A 20,325-nucleotide genomic window follows, 5' to 3' on the forward strand; every position below is an offset into this window, starting at 1 on the left:
TGAGAAACAGACGCCTCACAAGTCCTCAACTGCCAGCTTAATTTAATAGTACCTGCAAAACACCAGTCAATGTCAACAGTGAAGAGGCGACTCTGGGATGCTGGCCTTCCAGGCAGAGGTCCTCTGTCCAGTGTCTGTGTTCATTTGCCCATCTTAATCTTACATTTTTATTGGCCAGTCTGAGATATGGCTTTTTCTTTGCAACTCTGCCCAGCATCCTGGAGTCACTGCAGACCCTGATTCAATTCCAGGGTGTATCTGTCAGAGTCATGTGTATAGGTGGCAGGGAAGTCAGGCGCAGGAGAATCAAACTGAGTGTAATGGAGTTATTTAACAACAATGAACGAAACATACTCCAAACACTAAATGTAACAAATAACAAAAATGGGTATGAGGACCCGACGCGCACCAATACAAAAATATATACAACACTGAAATACAAACAATCGCTGACAAAGACATGAGGGTAAACAGAGGGTTAAATACACAACAGGTAATGAATGGGATTGAAACCAGGTGTGTAGGAAGACAAGACAAAACCAATGGAAAAAAAAAAATGGATCAAGACCGGTGACGTCGACCACCGAGCACCGCCCGAACAAGGAGAGACTTCGACTTCGGCAGAAGTCGTGACAGTATCACAATCAGCCATGATTGGGAGTCCCATAGGGCGGTGCACAATTGGCCCAGCACTGTCCGGTTCAGGGTTTGGCCTTGGTATGGCCTTTGGGAGCGAAGGCCTGGTATATTTTTTTCTTAACTGACTTGCTTAGTTATATAGAAAATATATAAAAGGAGCTCAGTGACTTTCAACATGGCACCGTCATAGGATGCCAGTTTTCCAACAAGTCAGTTTATAAAATTTCTGCCCTGCTAGAGCTGTCCTGGTCAACTGTAAGTGCTGATATTGTGAAGTGGAAACGTCTAGGAGCAACAACACCCCAGCAGCGAAGTGGTAGGACACAAAAGCTCACAGAACGGGAAATCTGAGTGCTTAAGTGGGTAATGTGTAAAAATCGTCTGTTCTCGGTTTCAACACTCACTACAAAGTTCCAAACTGCCTCTGGAAGCAAGGTCAGCACAATAACTGCTCATCATGAAATGGGTTTCCATGGCCAAGCAACTGCAACCTAAGATCACTATGCGCAGTGCCAAGTGTCGGCCTGAGTGGTTTAAAGCTCTCAGCCGTTGGACTCTGGAGCAGTGGGAGAAGGCTCTTTCCTGTTTTAGCATGACAATGCTAAACTTTAGCATGACAACGCCCCTGTGCACAAAGAACAATGCCCCCTTTTACAGAAATAGTTTGTTGAGATTGGTGTGGAAGAACCTGACTGGCCTGTAGAGAGCCCTGACCTCAACCCAATCAAACATCTTTGGGATGAACTGGAACCAGTGGAGGCTGGTGACTTGGAGGATGGGAGACCCACGGCATAGGTGCGGAACCCACGGAGATGACAGGGTGTGTTTCTAAAATTGTCAAAGACTAATTGTTTTAACCTAAAGCATTTAATAAAGACAATTATAGTACAATATTATGGGGAATGGAAATGAGAGGGCTACTTACACTGTGTTGGAAAGGGATCACAGGAGTGATCGTATGAGGCATGAGTTGAGGTGTTCGGAGGCTTGATCAGTATTTGACTGGGAAGACAAAAAACAATAACACTACATAGTTAGACAAAAGAGCTAAGAATGAGTTAGTCCAAGCAAGGAGTAAAATCATTGATGTGTAAGTGATTGACTCTATATACAGTAATTGTATGTAGAGTATGTAGAGAGAAAATTGATAGGGGTACTCACAGTGCTTGGAGTGGAAACATTCAATGTCAGTGTATGAGCGGGCATATGAAACGGCACATGAGATGTGGGTTCAGTTCATGTCAGGAGAAAGTTGACAATGGTAGTGGAGTGGAGTAGTCATCACCTCTTAATCAGGGAACATGAGGGGACAAATAGCAGATACATTCCATTACAGCTGCACCATCGTAAGTTTGGACAAGTTTCTCTATGAAGTTAAACTCAGACATCTCAAAATGCATAATGTCAAACACAGACTGCGCATCTTGCCCACTTTACACACTAAAGTACTGTATCCCAAGAAACATTAATGAATAAAGCCGTGATCACCCACATACCTCACGAAAACTGACAACTGCAAGCAGACTGGTGGCACCATAGGTCCCAGAGTGGTGGGGCAATTTTTAACGGTTGAAAAATCGTCTCATTTTCATCCGATACAGCATGTCAGAGTTTTAATGTTTAGGTGTAGCCTAGGCTGCTGCAACGTTTATGGCATGAGTTTTTGATTGTGTCTGTCCGGAGTGATTGTGTTTATGCCAAATAAAAACAGGAATGCCTACCTGAGCGCATGCGAAAAAATGCACTGTCTCTCTTTAATCTAACCTTTAATGGATGATGCGATGGAAACTGTCAAATAATTCATTTTTTTTTTACATCCTAGAATAGACAGTCGAAAGTTCGATATGTTCAGCAGGTAAAGCATCATAACGTGTCATTACCTCTGCAAGCTCCATGTAGTTGCCCTTGTTAACGCAATTTTCTGTCTCGTCGTGTCCTCTAAAAGCAAATTCTTGCATGCCCTGCTTTTTTTCTTCTTCGTTTAGCTGAACGATCGATGTTCTTCAGGTCACTGTACCCACCTTTCGACCAAGGCTCAGAATTTCCAAAAAGCAAGCAAGACCAGCAATACAGGCGGCCTGAAGAAAGCCTCCATGTTAACCAGCTATACTTTTGATACCAGTTGGTATTTAAATACTCACCTTTTCATCCTACTTCATGAAACTGATCTCAGGCAGAGGTCGACCCTCGCTTTTAATTCGCAACTTTTCCATGTACCCCAGAGAATGAATGAAAGGGGTTATTCAATAAAAAGTCCACAACATTTTCAGCAGCGTTGGCCATTCTACCATTCTGGCGTTGGAAACTGCACACTCGTGCTGTTAGCTAGCTAGCTACTGAAGTTTGTGCAATTTATTTAAATGTGCCTTGCTAACTGGACACAAAAATAAAGATCTAAAACCAATAAAACAAGTTATAATATACCTCCTCCATCTCCTGTAATTTGAAAAAACTAATTTGAATAATATCCCCAAAATACTAAACTATCACTCTTCACTCTCAATCCAACAATATCACCAAGCCTCAACACATAGAACCCCCATAATTCTCTGTGGCACAATCCCAATACAACTCCCTAGGTTCATTCTCTGATCCTAATTCTATGATTGGATGGACAACATGTCAGTTCATACTGCAAAAGATTTGATTGGTTGGAGGACATCCTCACCATGTATGTCTATGGAAGGGGGTGAGGCCTACGAGCGTCCTAGGTTTTGTATTGAAATCATTGTAGCCAGAGGAGGAGGGAAGCTAGCTTTCTGGACAACATGTCTCTGGGTACACCATGTTGCTACCCAAGACAGCAGGTGTCCACCTACTTTTGGTCATGTAGTGTATATGGAAAGTATTCAGACCCTCTTTCCACATTCTGTTACGTTGCAGCATTATTCAAACAAAAATATTTTTCCTCATCAAAAGTGTTGTCATTGTAAATAAGACTTAATTGGGATAGGGTCAGCATTTTCACTTTTGGATGAAAAGCATGCCCAGAGTAAACTGCCTGCTACTCAGTCCCAGATGCTAATACATGCATATTATTACTAGTATTGGTTAGATAACACTCTGAGGTTTCTAAAACTGTTTGAATGTTGTCTGTGAGTATAGCATAACTCATATGGCAGGCTAAAACCTGAGAAAAAAACAGGAAGTGGGAAATCTGAGGTTTGTAGTTTTTCAACTCAGCACCTATTGAAGATACAGTGGGATATTGGTCATCTTGCATTTCATAAGGCTTCCACTAGATGTCAACAGTCTTTAGAACGTTGTTTCAGGCTTCTACTGTGAAGGGGGGCTGAATAAGAGGGGAATGAGTCAGAGGTCTGGCAGAGAGCCAAGTGCTGGTGAAACGCAGGCATGTGAGAGTTGTTGTTTATCAATGTTTATGATGAATATTTCTGTGAATTGATGTGGCTCTGCAAAATCACCACATGTTTTGGAACTACTGAACATAACATGCCAATGTAAAATTAGATTTTTGGATATAAATATGAACTTTATTGAACAAAACATACATGTATTGTGTAACATGAAGTCCTATGAGTGTCATCTGATGAAGATCATCAAAGGTTAGTGATTCATTTTATCTATATTTCTGCTTTTTGTGACTCCTCTCTTTGGCTGGAAAAATGGCTGTGTTTTTCTGTGACTTGGTGGTGACCTAACATAATCGTTTGTGGAGTCTTCGCTGTAAAGCCTTTTTGAAATCAGACACTATGACTGGATTAACGAGAATTTTATCTTTAAAAAGATGCCTAATACTTGTATGTTTGAGAAATTTGATTTATGAGATTTCTGTTGTTTGATTTTGGCCCCCTGCAATTTCACTGGCTGTTGGCGAGCGGTTCCCCGTTCCGCTAGAGGAACCCCGTTTGCCTAGTTAAATAAAGGTTAAATAAAAAATACCAAAAATTATCTTGACACAATACCTATAATGACAAACTGAAAACAGGTTTTTAGACATTTTAGCAAATGTATTAAAAATGGAGAAAAAAAACACATGTAAATAAGGTATAAGTATTCTGACCCTTTGCTATGACTGCAACATTGAAGGTCCCCAACAACATAGTGGTCACAATCATTCTTAAATGGAAGAAGTTTCGGATCACCAAGACTATTCCTAGAGCTGGCCACCCGGCCAAACTGAGCAATTGGGGGAGAAGGTTCTTGGTCAGGGATGTAACCAAGAACCATATGGTCACTCTGACAGAGTTCCTCTGTGGAGATGGGAGAACCTTCCAGAAGGACAACCACCTCTGCAGCACTCCATCAATCAGGCCGTTATTGTAGTGGCCAGATGCAAGCCACTCCTCAGTAAAAAGCACATGACAACCTGCTTGGAGTTTGCCAAAAGGCACCTAAAGGACCATGAGAATCAAGATTATCTGATCTGATGAAATCAAGTTTTAACTCTTTGGCCTGAATGCCAAGGGTCACATATGGAGGAAACCTGGCACCATCCCTACGGGGAAGCATGGTGGTGGCAGCATCATGTCCTGGGGATGTTTTTCAGCCTAGTGGTTAGAGTGTTGGGCCAGTAACCGAAAGGTTACTAGATTGAATCCCCAAGCTGACAAGTTCTGTCGTTCTGCCCCTGAACAAAGCAGTTAACCCACTGTTCCTAGGCCGTCATTGTAAATAAGAAATTGTTTTTAACTGACTTGCCTAGTTAAATAAGGGTTAAATAAATAAATAAAGGGACTGGGAGACTAGTCAGGATAAAGGGAAAGATGAACGGCGCAAAGTACAAAGAGATCCTTGATGAAAACCTGCTCCAGAGCGCTCAGGACCTCAGACTGTTCACCTTCCAACAGGACAATGACCCTAAGCACGCAGCCAAGACAACGCAGGAGTGGCTTCGGGACAAGTCTCTGAAGGTGCTTAAGTGGCTCGGACTTGAACCCGATCAAACATCTCTGGAGAGACCTGAAAATAGCATCGCAACAACCCTCCCCATTCAACCTGACAGAGCTTGAGAGGATCTGCAGAGAAGAATGTGAGAAACTCCCCAAATAAAGGTTTGCCAAGCTTATGTTGCGTCCTGCTGAAGAAGATTCAAGGATGTAATCGCTCCCAAAGTTTCTTCAAAATAGTACTGAGTAAAGGGTCTGAATCCTTATGTAAATGTATTATATATCCGTTTTTTTATTTGCATAAATGTGTAAAAATTATTATTCATTATTCAGGTATTGTGTGTAGATTGAAGAGAGGATTTAAAAAAAAAAAAATTGTAGTATTACTTTCCGAGTTAACTATATATAGTAAAAACACATACACACGAACAGCATAATCCCTGCCAAAGGTGCATCAACAAAGTACTGAGTAAAGGGTCTGAATACTTTCCGAATGCACTGTGTATACAGTTGAAGTCGGAAGTTTACATACACTTAGGTTGGAGTCATTAAAACTCGTTTATCAACCACTCAACTATAGTTTTGGAAAGTTGGTTAGGACATCTACATTGTGCATGAGACAAGTAATTTTTCCAACAATTATTTAAAGACAGATTACTTCACTTATAACTCACTGTATCACAATTCCAGTGGGTCAGTAGTTTACGTACACTAAGTTGACTGTGCCTTTAAACAGCTTGGAAAATTCCAGAAAGCGATGTCATGGCTTTAGAAGCTTCTGATAGGCTAATTGACATTGTTTGAGTCAATTGGATGATGAAAGAAATTAAAGCTGAAATAAATCATTCTCTCTACATTTCACATTCTTAAAATAAAGTGGTGATCCTAACTGACCTGAATTTTACTAGGATTAAATGTCAGGAATTATATATATATATATATATATATATATATATATATATATATATATAACACTTTAGATTAAGTTGTTTATGTGACCCACACCAGCTGGAGTCATAAACAGAAAACAGGAGAGAAATATATGACCACACACCTGTAAATATTACAGTACTTTCAGCCTATATGTTATCGTTGCTCCAGAATAACCACTGCAGATTGACAGAGGCTGGATGTGTTAACTTCATCTCACTCGGTGAGAAACGATTTATGGAGATATTTTATGAGCCACTTTGAAATCATTCTGGTGATTTTCCAAATGCAAAGGCAAAGGAAAGAAAATATATAAAGTAGAAGCCTATTCATTCTGACACTTTGGCTGACCTTCACATCACAAAATGTTATATGCATCTCAGAGGGTCATAAATGTTCATTGAAGCCTGAAGAAGTATTTATCCAGATCAGAATTGTCTATATGCTATTAGCTAATGCTAATGAATATTCTGTCTCTACGAGACACTGAGACCGCCAACGCCAGAGGAATTATGACTTGCTTGGCCTACACATTGGTATATTTGTAGGCACTAAAAGTATAGTATTTTTTTTATCTGCAATGCTGTTTTTTTGACCAACTGTTGCTATTATACACGTGAGTGCCGTGTTGCACAAGCATTGTAGTAATTGTTAGTTTTTTTGTGCAAAATTGTACATTTGCTCAAGGCAGCCAAACATATATTATGTAAAGTAGAGCTTAGAATCAAAGGTCAAAAGTTGAGGAAATGGAGGACATGTTACATGGATGCACAGACAAATGTGTAATATGGAAAGGCATAACTGAGGTAGTGACATGTGTGTATTAATGCATTTTTAGTCTGCGCACAATGAACATTAGCTATAATCATGTTTTCTTCCATACTGAAAACGTTTTGCTTAACACACAGCCTAATATCTCTCGTCACACAGAGTCCTAATTATTAATGCTATCTAGCCTTGTCTCTCCCTGTTCGAAATGGACATCTCTGAAGCAAAATACATAATTTATGGGGCCTTGTGTTTTTAGTGTCAACGCTAAAACTGAGTAGGAAATTAGTGTTTGATTATTGTGGCTTCCCCCTTCCAGAGTTTTGGCAGTAGTTCCAACTTCAACCCTGGGATTCATGGCTGTTGTTTCCACACTCCCCGAGGGACCTTGCCAAACCTCACTGGCACCACAATGAATAGAGCCATTTCCAGGCAGCTTGACTACCTATTTTAGATTTTGTCAAAGTCATAACAATTAGCCCTATCGGAAATAATGGACATTTGATTTGGAATTTGGCTTATGGTAGCCTGTTTGCAAGTAATGATAATAGATTTCATACGAATGCCAGTTTGTCATATTGTGATTTTACTAAATATTTGGTCCTGCTTTATTTAAAGTGCATCTTATGAAGGCCTCATAAAGCATTAATTTAGGCTTCATGCGCACTTCATAAATGAGTAAACTAGCATTATCAATTCCTAAATATAGGTCAAGTGTCAGACATCTCTACCAATATATATATATATTTGTACTTTTATTTAACCAGGCAAGTCAGTTAAGAACAAATTCTTATTTTCAATGATGGCCTAGGAACAGTGGGTTAACTGCCTGTTCAGGGGCAGAACGACAGATTAGTACCTTGTCAGCTCGGGGGTTTGAACTTGCAACCTTCCGTTTCCTAGTCCAACTTTCTAACCACTAGGCCACACTGCCGCCCCACTATGAGGTCAATACCGTGATAAAGTTAAATAGGATAGACATTGATTATGACAGGTTCCATCTAATCAAGCATCTGATTGAACAGTTTAACCCTAAGGTGGTCAATATGATAACACTGTTAATTCATGGATCTTTGCATATAACATACACATGGAGACCAAATTAGACTATGCATAACCTACAAAGGCATTAACAAAATGTCCTCCTACAACCAGTATACAACCTAACCACGTAATATAATGTATATATATTTTTTTTAAACTCAGCCCGTCCCCGCAGGAGGCCTTCTGGTAGGCCGTCATTGTAAATAAGAATTAGTTCAATAAAGGTAAAATATTTTTTTTAAATGTAATTGAAACCAGTTTTACCCACTGAGACAGTCTTTGGGATTACTCAAACACAGGCCTCAATTTAGCATAAATCTACATCCATGTGTGTGTAAGGAAGCCTCTTTATTGCAAGATCTTTGGGTTAGCTTTCCAAGGTTCTTGAAACCACTGCGCTCAGAACTGGTGTGTTGAACTGGGTTAACCAGGTTTTTAGAAATTATAATGAATAATATTAGCAGGCTAGTAATATTAGGTGGCTTAATGTAATACATTTCTAATGACTTTCACAAATGAGTAGCTGTTGGCTGAGAATTCAATATTGTCAGCTTGATGAATTAAATAAAACACCCCTTGCTATCGCCAGATGTGGGCAGCATGCATACTTTTTCACCACCATGCTAGGATGGCTAATGTTACTTTCTGATGTTGGGCAACGTCCTAAAACAGTGGTGGAAAAATCGTGTTTTTATTAAGAAAGTATGCATATTTATTTATTTATTATTATTTATTTTTTTACACTGAAGCCCTGTTAAATTGAGTTAAGGAGGAAACATTTGAATCATTTGCAGCCTGAAATGAGGATGTTTTAATGTACGAGCCGGTCGCCAGGGACCTTCTCTGAAGAGGTGTAGCAGGGATCGGACCAAAACGCAGCGTGGTAGTGTCCATATCGTTTTTAATAAGAAAAGCCTGAACACTATGAAATACAAAACAATAAATGATAACGTGAAATAAACCAAACCGTAACAGTCCCGTGTGGCACAAACACTGACACAGGAAACAAACACCCACAAACCAACAGTGAAACCCAGGCTACCTAAGTATGATTCTCAATCTGAGACAACTAACGACACCTGCCTCTGATTGAGAACCATACTAGGCCGAAATAGAAAAAACATAGAAACACAAACATAGACTGGCCACCCCAACTCACGCCCTGACCATACTAAATAACGACAAAACAAAGGAAATAAAGGTCAGAACATGACACATTGAGTACTAGCAATACAAACCTGATTGTCATTGTCAGGCCCTGATCTGTTTCACCTGTCCTTGTGATTGTCTCCACCCCCTACAGTTTTCCCTGGTGTATTTATCCCTGTGTTTTCTGTCTCTCTGTGCCAGTTCGTCTTGTATGTTCAAGTCAACCAGCGTGTTTTTCCCGTGCGCCTGCTTTTCTATTCTCTTTTACTAGTCCTACCGGTTTTGACCTTTGCCTGTTTTTCTAGACACCATTCCCACCTGCCTGACCATTCTGCCTGCCCTGACCTCGAGCCTGCCTGCCATTCTGTACCTCTGGAACTCTGAACTGGTTTTGACCTTTGCCTGTCCATGACCATTCTCTTGCCTACCCCTTTTGGATTGTTAATAAACATCTTGGACTCTAAACATCTGCCTCCTGTGTCTGCATCTGGGTCTCGCCTTGTGCCCTTATGGGCATAGCTAGCTAAATTTAACCTAATAGGTTCAATGTTAGCTAGCTAACATTAGCCTATACCTAGCAATGCGAAATGGCATTCTGAGAACATTACTACACACAGATAATAAATGTAATGGAAGCAAGCGAGCCAGCTATCTAACAGTAAGCTTTAACTTGCAAAATGATAAACATATAATATCTGAAACTGTAGCTAGACTCGTACCCATATACATGGATGAATGCTTCACGGGAGACTGCAACCCCTTTCATCAAATAAGACATCCTGTGTCGTTTCCATTTTGTTTGTACTTCTTGCTTGGATCGTTGTTGTGTCAAGTCACTCTGCTTCACACTGACAATGTGCAATGCCATAAGAATCATCGTAAGCTTTAGCCCCCACCCAACCACTGACCATTATACTCACCCTAGCAGAGCTGTTTAGGATGTTTTCTTGTCATCCAGAACGTTGTTGACTGTGCTCTTGGCAACAATTTAAATATGCTTTTTTGGCAAAGTTTACTGACACCGTCCATATTCAACCAGTGTTGAGCGTCAGTTATTCTGCACTCTGGCAGACTCAGACAAGAATGCTCTGAAACAGTTGTTGCAGTGACGTTCTGTAGACCTTTTGCATAACGTAGCAACGCCCAGTTCCGCTCAACTTCCTAACCGATACATAGCTTCCTCTCCCGATTGCATCCTGTCAGCCTGATTGTTTTTTATTTGACCTTTATTTAACCAGGTAGGCCAGTTGAGAACAAGTTCTCATTTACAACTGCAACCTGGCCAAGATAAAAAGCAGTGCGACAAAAAACAGCAACACAGAGTTACACATGGGATAAACAAACGTTCAGTAAATAACACAATATAAAAGTCTATGAAAGTCTATATACAGTGTGTGCAAATGAGGTAAGATAAGGGAGGTAAGGCAATAAATAGGCTGTAGTGGCGAAGTAGTTTTACTTGCCTTTAGTTTTACTTGCATTTAAGAGCAGTTGGAAGCCACGGAAGGGGAGTTGTATGGCATTGAAGCTTGTCTGGAGGTTAGTTAACACAGTGTCCTAGAACGGCCAGAAGTATACAGAATGGTGTCGTCTGCGTGGAGGTGGATCAGAGAATCACCAATATTGTAACAACATCATTGTATACAGAGAAAAGAGTCGGCCCGAGAATTGAACCCTGTGGCACCCCCATAGAGACTGCCAGAGGTCCGGACAACAGGCCCTCCGATTTAACACACTGAACTCTATCTGAGCAGTAGTCAGCTAGAACCAGACGAGGCAGTCATTTGAGAAACCAAGGCTGTTGAGTCTGACAATAAGAATGTGGTGATGGACAGAGTCGAAAGCCTTGGCCAGTTCGATGAATACGGCTGCCAGTATTGTCTTTTTATTGATGGCGGTTATGATATCATTTAGGACCTTGAGAGTGGCTGAGGTGCACCCATGACCAGCTCGGAAACCAGATTGCGTAGTGGAGAAGATACGATGGGATTCTAAATGGTCAGTGATCTGTTAATTAACTTGGCTTTCGAAGACCTTAGAAAGGCAGGGTAGGATGGATATAGGTCTGTAACAGTTTGGGTCTAGAGTGTTTCCCCCTTTGAAGAGGGGAATGACCGCGGCAGTTTTCCTATCTTTGGGGATCTTAGACGATAGGAAAGAGAGGTTGAACAGGCTAGTAATAGGGGTTGCAACAATTGCGGCGGATCATTTTAGAAAGAGAAGGTTCCAGATTGTCTAGCCCAGCTGATTTTGTGCTGGTCAAGGGCTATATCTGTTCCTGGTTCTTTAATGGGGCATGCTTATTTAAGATGGTGAGGAAAGCACTTTAAAAGAATAACCAGGCATGCTCTACTGACAGAATAAGGTCAATATCCTTCCAGGATTCCCGGGCCAGGTCGATTAGAAAGGCCTGCGGTTTTCGTGAGCTTTTGACAGTGATGAGGGGTGGTCATTTGACCGCGGACCAATTACGGACGCAGGAAATGAGGCAGTGATTGCTGAGATACTGGTTGAAGACAGCAGAGGTGTATTTAAAGGGCAGGTTGGTCAGGATGATATCTATGAGGGTGCCCGTGTTTACGGATTTGGGGTTGTACCTGGGGTTGTACCTGGGGAGTTCTGAAGATAGATGGGAGGCAATCAATCCAGGGCACAGCTGGGGGCTGAAGGTGGTCTATAACAAGCGGCAACAGTGAGAGACTTTTTTTCTGGAAAGGTGGATTTTTAAAAGTAGAAGCTTGAATTGTTTGGGCACAGACCTGGATAGTATGACAGAACTCTGCCCCCTTTGGCAGTTCTATCATGTCGGAAAATGTTATAGTTATTGATGGAAATTTCAGGATTTTTCAGGTTGACATCCAGGTGAATAAAACAAACTCAGGGAGGAGGCTTCTAAATGTTAACATGCATGAAACCAAGGCTTTTAAAGGTTACAGAGGTTAACAAATGAGAGCGCCTGGGGAATGGGAGTGGAGCTAGGACCTGCAGGGCCTGGATTAACCTTTACATCACCAGAGGAACAGAGGAGGAGTAGGGTAAGGGTACGGCTAAAGGCTATAAGAACTGGTCGTCTCGTGCATTCGGAACAGAGAGTAAAGGGAGCAGGTTTCTGGGCGTGGAAGAATAGATTCAAGGCATAATGTACAAACAAGGGTATGGTAGGATGTGAATACAGTGGAGGTAGACCAAGGCATTGAGTGACGATGTGAGAGGTTTTGTCTCTAGAGACACCTTTTAAACCAGGTGAGGTCACCGCATGTGTGGGAGGTGGAACAAAAGTGCTAGCTGAGGCATATTGAGCAGGGCTGGAGGCTCTACAGTGAAATAAGACAATAATCACTAACCAAAACAGCAATAGACAAGGCATATTGACATTAGGAAGAGCCATGTGTGTGTGATCATAGGGTCCAGTGAGTAGCTAGGCGAGCTGGAGACAAGGCGATTCAGACAGCTAGTGGGCCGGGGCTAGCAGAAGGGCCTTTGGGGATGTCGCCATGGAAGAGTCTGTTGAAGCCCCCTCTGACGGTTATGTCGGCAGACCAGTCGGGATGGATCGGCAGGGCTCAGTGTAGGGAGTAAAATGGTCCAGGCCAATTGGCAAAATAGGCATTGTAGTCCAAGACATTGGCTGATGGACCTCTTCAGCTAGCCGGGAGGTGGGCCTAGCTTGGGGCTAGCTCCAGGCTAACTGGTACTTGCTTCGGGACAGAGACGTTAGCCAGGAGTAGCCATTCGGATAGCAGCTAGCTAGCTGTGATGATCCGTTGTAAAGGTTCAGAGCTTTCGGTAACAACCTGGAGATGTGGTAGATAATTTTTTTTTGTATATAAAAAATTGTAGCATACTATCTTCGAAGTCACTTATTTTATCATTACCTCAGTATATTAATATAATCATATTTCTATAGCGTTTTTTTTAATCATTCTTGTTAAATTGTGTTTATCCGTTCAGTTAGTGATTTTTGTAATTCGATTATTGTGTTCTGTGTCTTTTTTTTGGTCTCGTTAGCTACCAGTACCTAGCTAACGTTAACGTTATTAGTTGGTGAGGCATCTTTATTGAAAGTTAGGAAATGAAGAAGAGTTTGAGGCGAGAGGTCAGCACCTCGGAATATTACTCTGTTCCATGGTGTACCTCCTAAGCGAAATACTCCTTGTTGAGTTTTCACTCATTTCCCATTCATACTGAGCTAAGAGCAAAACTTCACCGTCACAAGTCACTCTAAGGTGTGTGGTAGACACTTTTTACCACATGATTTCATTGAAACTTCTAGTGGGCTTCGACGTCTGATGAAGGGAGCAGTACCTTTGCTATTCCAGTGGAATTAACTACCATGTCCAAGCAAGAGCAAGTGTTTGGGAAAGAAGGGAGAGACCGAGGACTTGATGTGTAGAGGACAACCATGTTGAAGATGGAGAGGATCAAAAGATGGATCACTACCATGACCACGACTACTGTGCAGTGCCTGGGCCTGCTGCAGTTGACCTGGTTTTGATTGATAGGGAAGAGATACAGAGAGCGATTGAGGACCTATGGAACAAAGTAGAGGAGTTGACTATGAGAAGTCGTTTTGGGCTGCAGCGATTTGTGGGATCAGATGCACAGATCCTAGCCCTGCTTAGTATTGTTACATTATACACTGTTTGCTTTCTGCCAATTGTAGAGTCCACAGTGAGAGATTAATTGGCAGATTTAAACTGAACAAGCTGTTTCAGTCAGAGATCCCCATGTCAATGATGGGAAGCATCAACTGCATCTGGACATGTGAAGGCATGGGCCAAGGAGCAATGAGCTACTGCTGCAATGCATCTTTCCTTTTCTTTGCTTTGACCATCCACATTGTCTAACACCCTGTAGTCCATAAACACCACTGCTTAAACTCCAAACACAAAATGTTGTAAAGGAGTTTTTATTTACAGCGACAAGCGAACAGAAAAAGTATGAATTAATTGCACAGACAGATTTGTTGGTTTGTTTCTCTTTCATTAATTGATAGATGAAGGAGCCTCTCCGTAGTTATTTAGTATTTCCTGCCTAAGAACTTTTGCGTGTACACATATGTAGTACCAGTAGTACCTTCTCTCTCTAATTAGTGAGAACACCACTGGGTCTCTATGTATTCTCTCGACCAGAATGTCGATGCGCATGGACAACAAAGTTACACCACTGCAACCCAGTGATGTAAAGCTGACCTTGAACTTGCCAGTAGTAGGCATGCTGTCTCTTCAGGGAAGGTTCACTGTTTTTTATTTATTTTTATGATTTTTTTTATCCCTTTTTCTCCCCAATTTCGTGGTGTCCAATTGTTGTAGTAGCTACTATCTTGTCTCATCGCTACAACTCCCGTACGGGCTCGGGAGAGACGAAGGTTGAAAGTCATGCGTCCTCCTATACACAACCCAACCAAGCCACACTGCTTCTTAACACAGCGTCCAACCCGGAAGCCAGCCGCACCAATGTGAAACACCGTGCACCTGGCAACCTTGGTTAGCGCGCACTGCCACAGGAGTCGCTGGTGCACGATGAGACAAGGACATCCCTACCGACCAAGCCCTCCATAACCCGGACGACGCTAGGCCAATTGTGCGTCGCCCCATGGACCTCCCGGTAGCGGCCGGTTACGACAGAGCCTGGGTGCGAACCCAGAGTCTCTGATGGCACAGCTGGCGCTGCAGTACAGCGCCCTCAACCACTGCGCCACCCGGGAGGCCAAGGTTCACTGTTATGCATGTGAACGTACTTGCAATCCACAAAACACTTTTACGTTCGGGTTCTTAATCTCAACTAGGCCGAAAGGTGGATGCCCGAGAGTGTCGCAATCCAGTCCATCAGGAGAAGAGGCAACCCAAGGGACGTCAGGATGTATGATGAGGCCACAGGGTGAGAAGTTGACATTCTGCATCTTACAGTAGTCACTGGCTGCTTCCATCTCCAACTCCATTCCCCTCTTCATGTCAGCTGTTGGTGCTGTGCCTTTGAGGATCCTTTCAGCTAGATTGCCTGCGGATGTCAGCCCTCTCACATGGCAAGCCACCCATCTGGGAATAGTAGTGCAACTGTGTGGTTGCATAATGCAGTGCCAGTGCCAACAACATGACAACATGTGTCATTGTTACTGGCTCAGAGGGCTTCAGTACAACCTACGTGGGGATATAAAAAGAAATATAAAAACATTCAACATGTGTCATGACCAGCAAACAGAAGTGACTGGCGCAACATGCAACAACCATTAAATTTATTACAGCAATACGGGTTTAAACTTTTCTATTAAGGCTGTAAGCCCTTGTTTAAATGTAATCTGTGTCCAACATAACAGAGTTTATAGAAACAGTAAGGAAGATGACTGAACAATTACTACTCTATGACCGGTTTCATAGACATGGGTTAAGCCTAGTCCTAGACTAAGCAATGCCTCTTAATGCAGATCTCCATTTGCAGGAACTTCTTAGTCTATGACTAGGCTTAATTTCTGACTGTGTAACCAGCATGTAGTGTGTCACAAACAACTGACTTTTCACCCTACACTCAAACTGTGTGGTTTTTCATTTTTCATCATGGAGCTGTAGCAGCAAGCCCTTATCCTGACCTCTCCTGTCACTTTGTCTCTGTTCGAAACTGTCTTGAATAAAAAGAATGAGCAATCGTAGTTGTTAGCTAGCTACTGTAAAAGGCATGTCTTAAACTACGTTACAGCTTTGAGTAAATGTCATAGTTGTAAATGTCATAGTTGATGTCATAGTTGAAAAGGTAGCTGGAGACAATGTTTGAAAGCTTTTTCCAACTTGGAGGTTGGTGCTTTGCTACTTGTCTTGGCCACAGACGATGTACATCCGTCACTGTTATCTTGCAAGCACCTTGTGCAAAACAGTGCCATGGTGGGTAAGGGAAGGGGGTGTTGGCTAATTGATAGCCACTTTACTAATTAGTGCATTAATAGCTAGCTAGCTCAGAGACAAAACATTTTTTTTACAAAAATCACTAACTGAACAGAAACACAATAAAACGCTATAAAAATATGATTATATTAATATACTGATTACTTCAGTACATTAATGATGAAACAAGCAACTTCGAGGCTAGTATGGCTACATTCAGGCTGACAGGACATGATTGGGAGAGGAAGCTATGTATTGGATAGGAAGTTGAGCAGAAGTGGGTGTTGCTACGCTGTGCAAAAGGACTATTGAAATGGATACTTGCATGCTGGAGTCTTTTAAGTTTTAATACACAATAAAAAACATGTTTAAAGGCACGTTAGACAGGATTACTCTACACATACGGACCAGCTCAAAATGACAGACACGTGCTATATGGCAGACCAATACAAACTCATCTCTCGGCATGTCCAGCCCACTCAATATCTCAGCCAATCATGGCTAGCGGGAAGGTTGCTGACTTTTTCTGTGGCTTAACCAACTAGGCTAATTTAGGCTAATTTAACAATTTTATTCGTATTTACAGATGGCATACAAGTTTGTTATTAAGGCAGATGAAAGTTCACATGTTCGAGAAGGCAATTCTGCCCCCCCAAAAAACGTAGACCTAGTTTCCTGAAACGGGTCACATATTCCATATATCCATTGATTCTTGAAGAATATAACTTGTAAATCCCTCATGAGCCTAGTTCAACTGTCACACTCCATGAGAACCCAAAATATAAGCTTGTTTTATTCCTGTTTGTAAACATTGTAAATGTAAACAAACACGGTAAAGCCTCATAACATGGTTAAAACAAAATACTTTTTATATTGTGGATGGTCAGTCCTTCCATCCATAGCTCTATTAATCTGAGAGTGGTTACATTTCTCCAGGCCCATCCATCAGCTTTTTACCAAAACAGAGGAGGGGCGACTGTTTTGTTGTTGTTTCATCTGCAGATTTGCCCTTTAATTAAGCAGCTGCATATTAACAAGATATCAAAGTGTCACCAACAAAAATGTTAACAATAGGCCTATAGCAAATGTAGCATATGGCATCCTTTATCACATGTAAATAGCACTTTTCAGTAGTGCTCAAAGCACAGGATTTATTTTTCAACTCGAATCAATGAGCCCAATCAGTCCTCCATGACAACAAAATCATAAACAACAGAGTCTGAGAATAAAGTCCTTCGTCTTGGGGTCATGCTCAGGTAAAACAATTTGGCTAACCGGTACTTTCGTATTTCAAAGTCCTATTCTTGAAGATCAAGGAGTATAGCATTTATTGGAATGACTGGAATTCTGATAGACATTGGTTTTTACTGTAAAGATATAATTTAATCGTATTATTACAGTTAATAGAAAGCGATGGGTTAGAAGAAACCTTTAACATTTAACATCCATATACGGCCGGCTATGTAAACTTTAACATTGATTTATCCTGCAGTAGATGCCGTTCGATTTGTAACATGTAATCATATTACGTTACTGAGTTCCGTACATTTAGAAAGTAACATACCTGACCCTGCAGATGGCATACAAGTCTGTTATTAAGTCACATGAAAGTTCACATGTTCCAGAAGGCATTTCTGCCCCAAAATGTTCAAATGCCTCTACTGTGAAGTAGTGACGCGCGACATACGACTAGTGTCTTGAAACGGGTCACAAATGGATTCCACAACTGAATCCCCGTGAGAGGTAGTCATGGACACCGTTCTTTCCGTGGAGACGTCACACAGGGGGGTTAGAGACAGTTCAACTACTGGTGGTGATGACATAGCATCCTCAAGTTTAATGTTAGTCCTGTGTCTTCATGTTACATGTCAGTTGTTCCCTACACTTTTTATTCCTATAATAATCTTTTTACGCCTTCAAAGTCTATTGTGATAAAAAAGAGCCACTATAACGGACGTTACAAAGAAGCAAGGCGATGTAAGGCACTGGTGAGGAATTCAGTGAACCTTCCATCAGCTAAATATGTAAAAAGGATTATCTTTTATCACAATGCATTAATGTTGGACAAAAGATGACTTTGCAAAACATAACAAAACTAAAATATTGGAATCATATACAACCACTTCTGCTATAATTGTGTTCTTTGTTTTTCAAGTAACCCATTTGTTCAGCCTGGCCTCAGACATACGAAACATATGATATGTATTTCTGAGCACCTCCAAGACATATAATATGGACTAATGGTGTAGTTACTTTAGACAGAAACTAAACTAGGGTGGTTGGTTGGGGAGGATGGGTAGGCTTATACCGTGACCGTCTAGCAATCCAGAGGTTGTGTATTCGAGTCACGTCTGGGACAACTGTAGCATTATAGATAACCCTTCCCCTAACCCAAATTTTTACCTTAACCCAATTCTTCTAACCTGAAAACGGAAATTCTCTTTGTCATATCAGTTGTCCTAACCTTTGTTGTTAGTTCTCCTAACCACCGACAGAAATTATCCCTGTAGTTCTCCTAACCACCGACAGAAATTATCCCTGTAGTTCTCCTTTGTTGTTACGGCCTTTCTCAGAGAAAGACGTATAATACTATACATCCTGCAAGATGTAGGATCAGTTATTTAATCCAATTCGTATGCTATTGTATGACCCAGGTAATACGTGTGCTACTATACAGGCTCCAGAGTGGTGCAGTGGTCTAAGGCACTGCATCTCAGTGCAAGAGGCTTCATTACAGTCCCCGGTTTGAATCCAGGCTGTATCATATTCGGCCGTGATTGGGAGCCCCATAGGGCGGTGCAGAATCAGCCCAGCGTCGTCTGGGTTTGGCCGGAGTAGGCCGTCATTGTAAATAAGAATTTGTTCTTAACTGACTTACCAAGTTAAATTTTAATTTTAATTCGTTTGGTATTGTATGACCGCTACTCCATTCGTAATGTAACCAACATAATGTAATATATCATATTATATGGAAACTTACATACCAAATCCTACCAATTGCCCTGAGACCAGGTTGATTTATTTTATACCCCCAACACCCTTCGAAACCTTGCTCTCCACATCGTTTTAATGTTTTATCAGCTCACTTCCGCTTATTGCATCCCACAACAAAAGGGATTCACCCCTTGGATTTCCTGCATGGCTTGCCATACTAATTCATAGCGGTGTGCAATCATGTATATCCATTATCTGTCACTGAACTCAAACAAATGGTTGCATTACCAGTCAAATGTTGATTAGTGTTATCGCTCACAGGTGACAGTGCTTATTGATTGGCAAGTAGTAGGGTAGTATTGCTGGTAGTCACTCAGATTTAGTGCTCATTAAATCAAAGAGGAACTGGGAGCATCAAGATGACCGCATTAAAATAAACAAATAAAATCATAGAGACACCATCTGCTCACTCCCCCAAACCATTTACTCATATGAGACAGATATAGACAGCTGTTGTCCAATAAGGCTGGGTCTTTTTCTATTTGCATACACTGATTGCTGCTCATTGCTGTGACTTTTACAGTAACATGAATCTTCAAATCAAGAAATGATTATAAAATGACAAGGTTAGAATGTCTATTATTGTTAAGCTTACTTCATGTACCTTACCTTGCACGTATGTCACGAAAGCACAGCAAAAAAAGTATTATGCCTGTATTTTTTTCCCCTTTTGAATGTTTTTAAAAAACTTCTGAATCAGACATCTTCAGCCACAATGATCTGTATTTCTGGCTCATTTGTGCACCGTCCATAAATCAGGCACTGTGTGCCCATCATCATAGTGGCAATTAAGGAGAGTGGGCACTGAAGATATGTTAGTTTGTTTATGGATAAAATGCTGTGTTGGTTTTTGTATGGATGGATAATAAGCTTTTGCATTGAACTGCATGTAAGTTTGATGTGTATGTATGATTTGGGTATAGTCTGGAAACCTGATCAAACAGCTGTATCTAGACTGGGGGGGGGGGGACAATGCGCAAAAAACACAGCTAACTCCTCCATGCTTTTCAAAGAGAGCAACAGGATTGCAGAGTGCCTAGGGTTGTTTTGCACTGTCCATCAGAACATGCGGGTAG

Source organism: Oncorhynchus kisutch, linkage group LG4 (assembly GCF_002021735.2).
Source record: "Oncorhynchus kisutch isolate 150728-3 linkage group LG4, Okis_V2, whole genome shotgun sequence".
Taxonomy (NCBI): domain Eukaryota; kingdom Metazoa; phylum Chordata; class Actinopteri; order Salmoniformes; family Salmonidae; genus Oncorhynchus; species Oncorhynchus kisutch.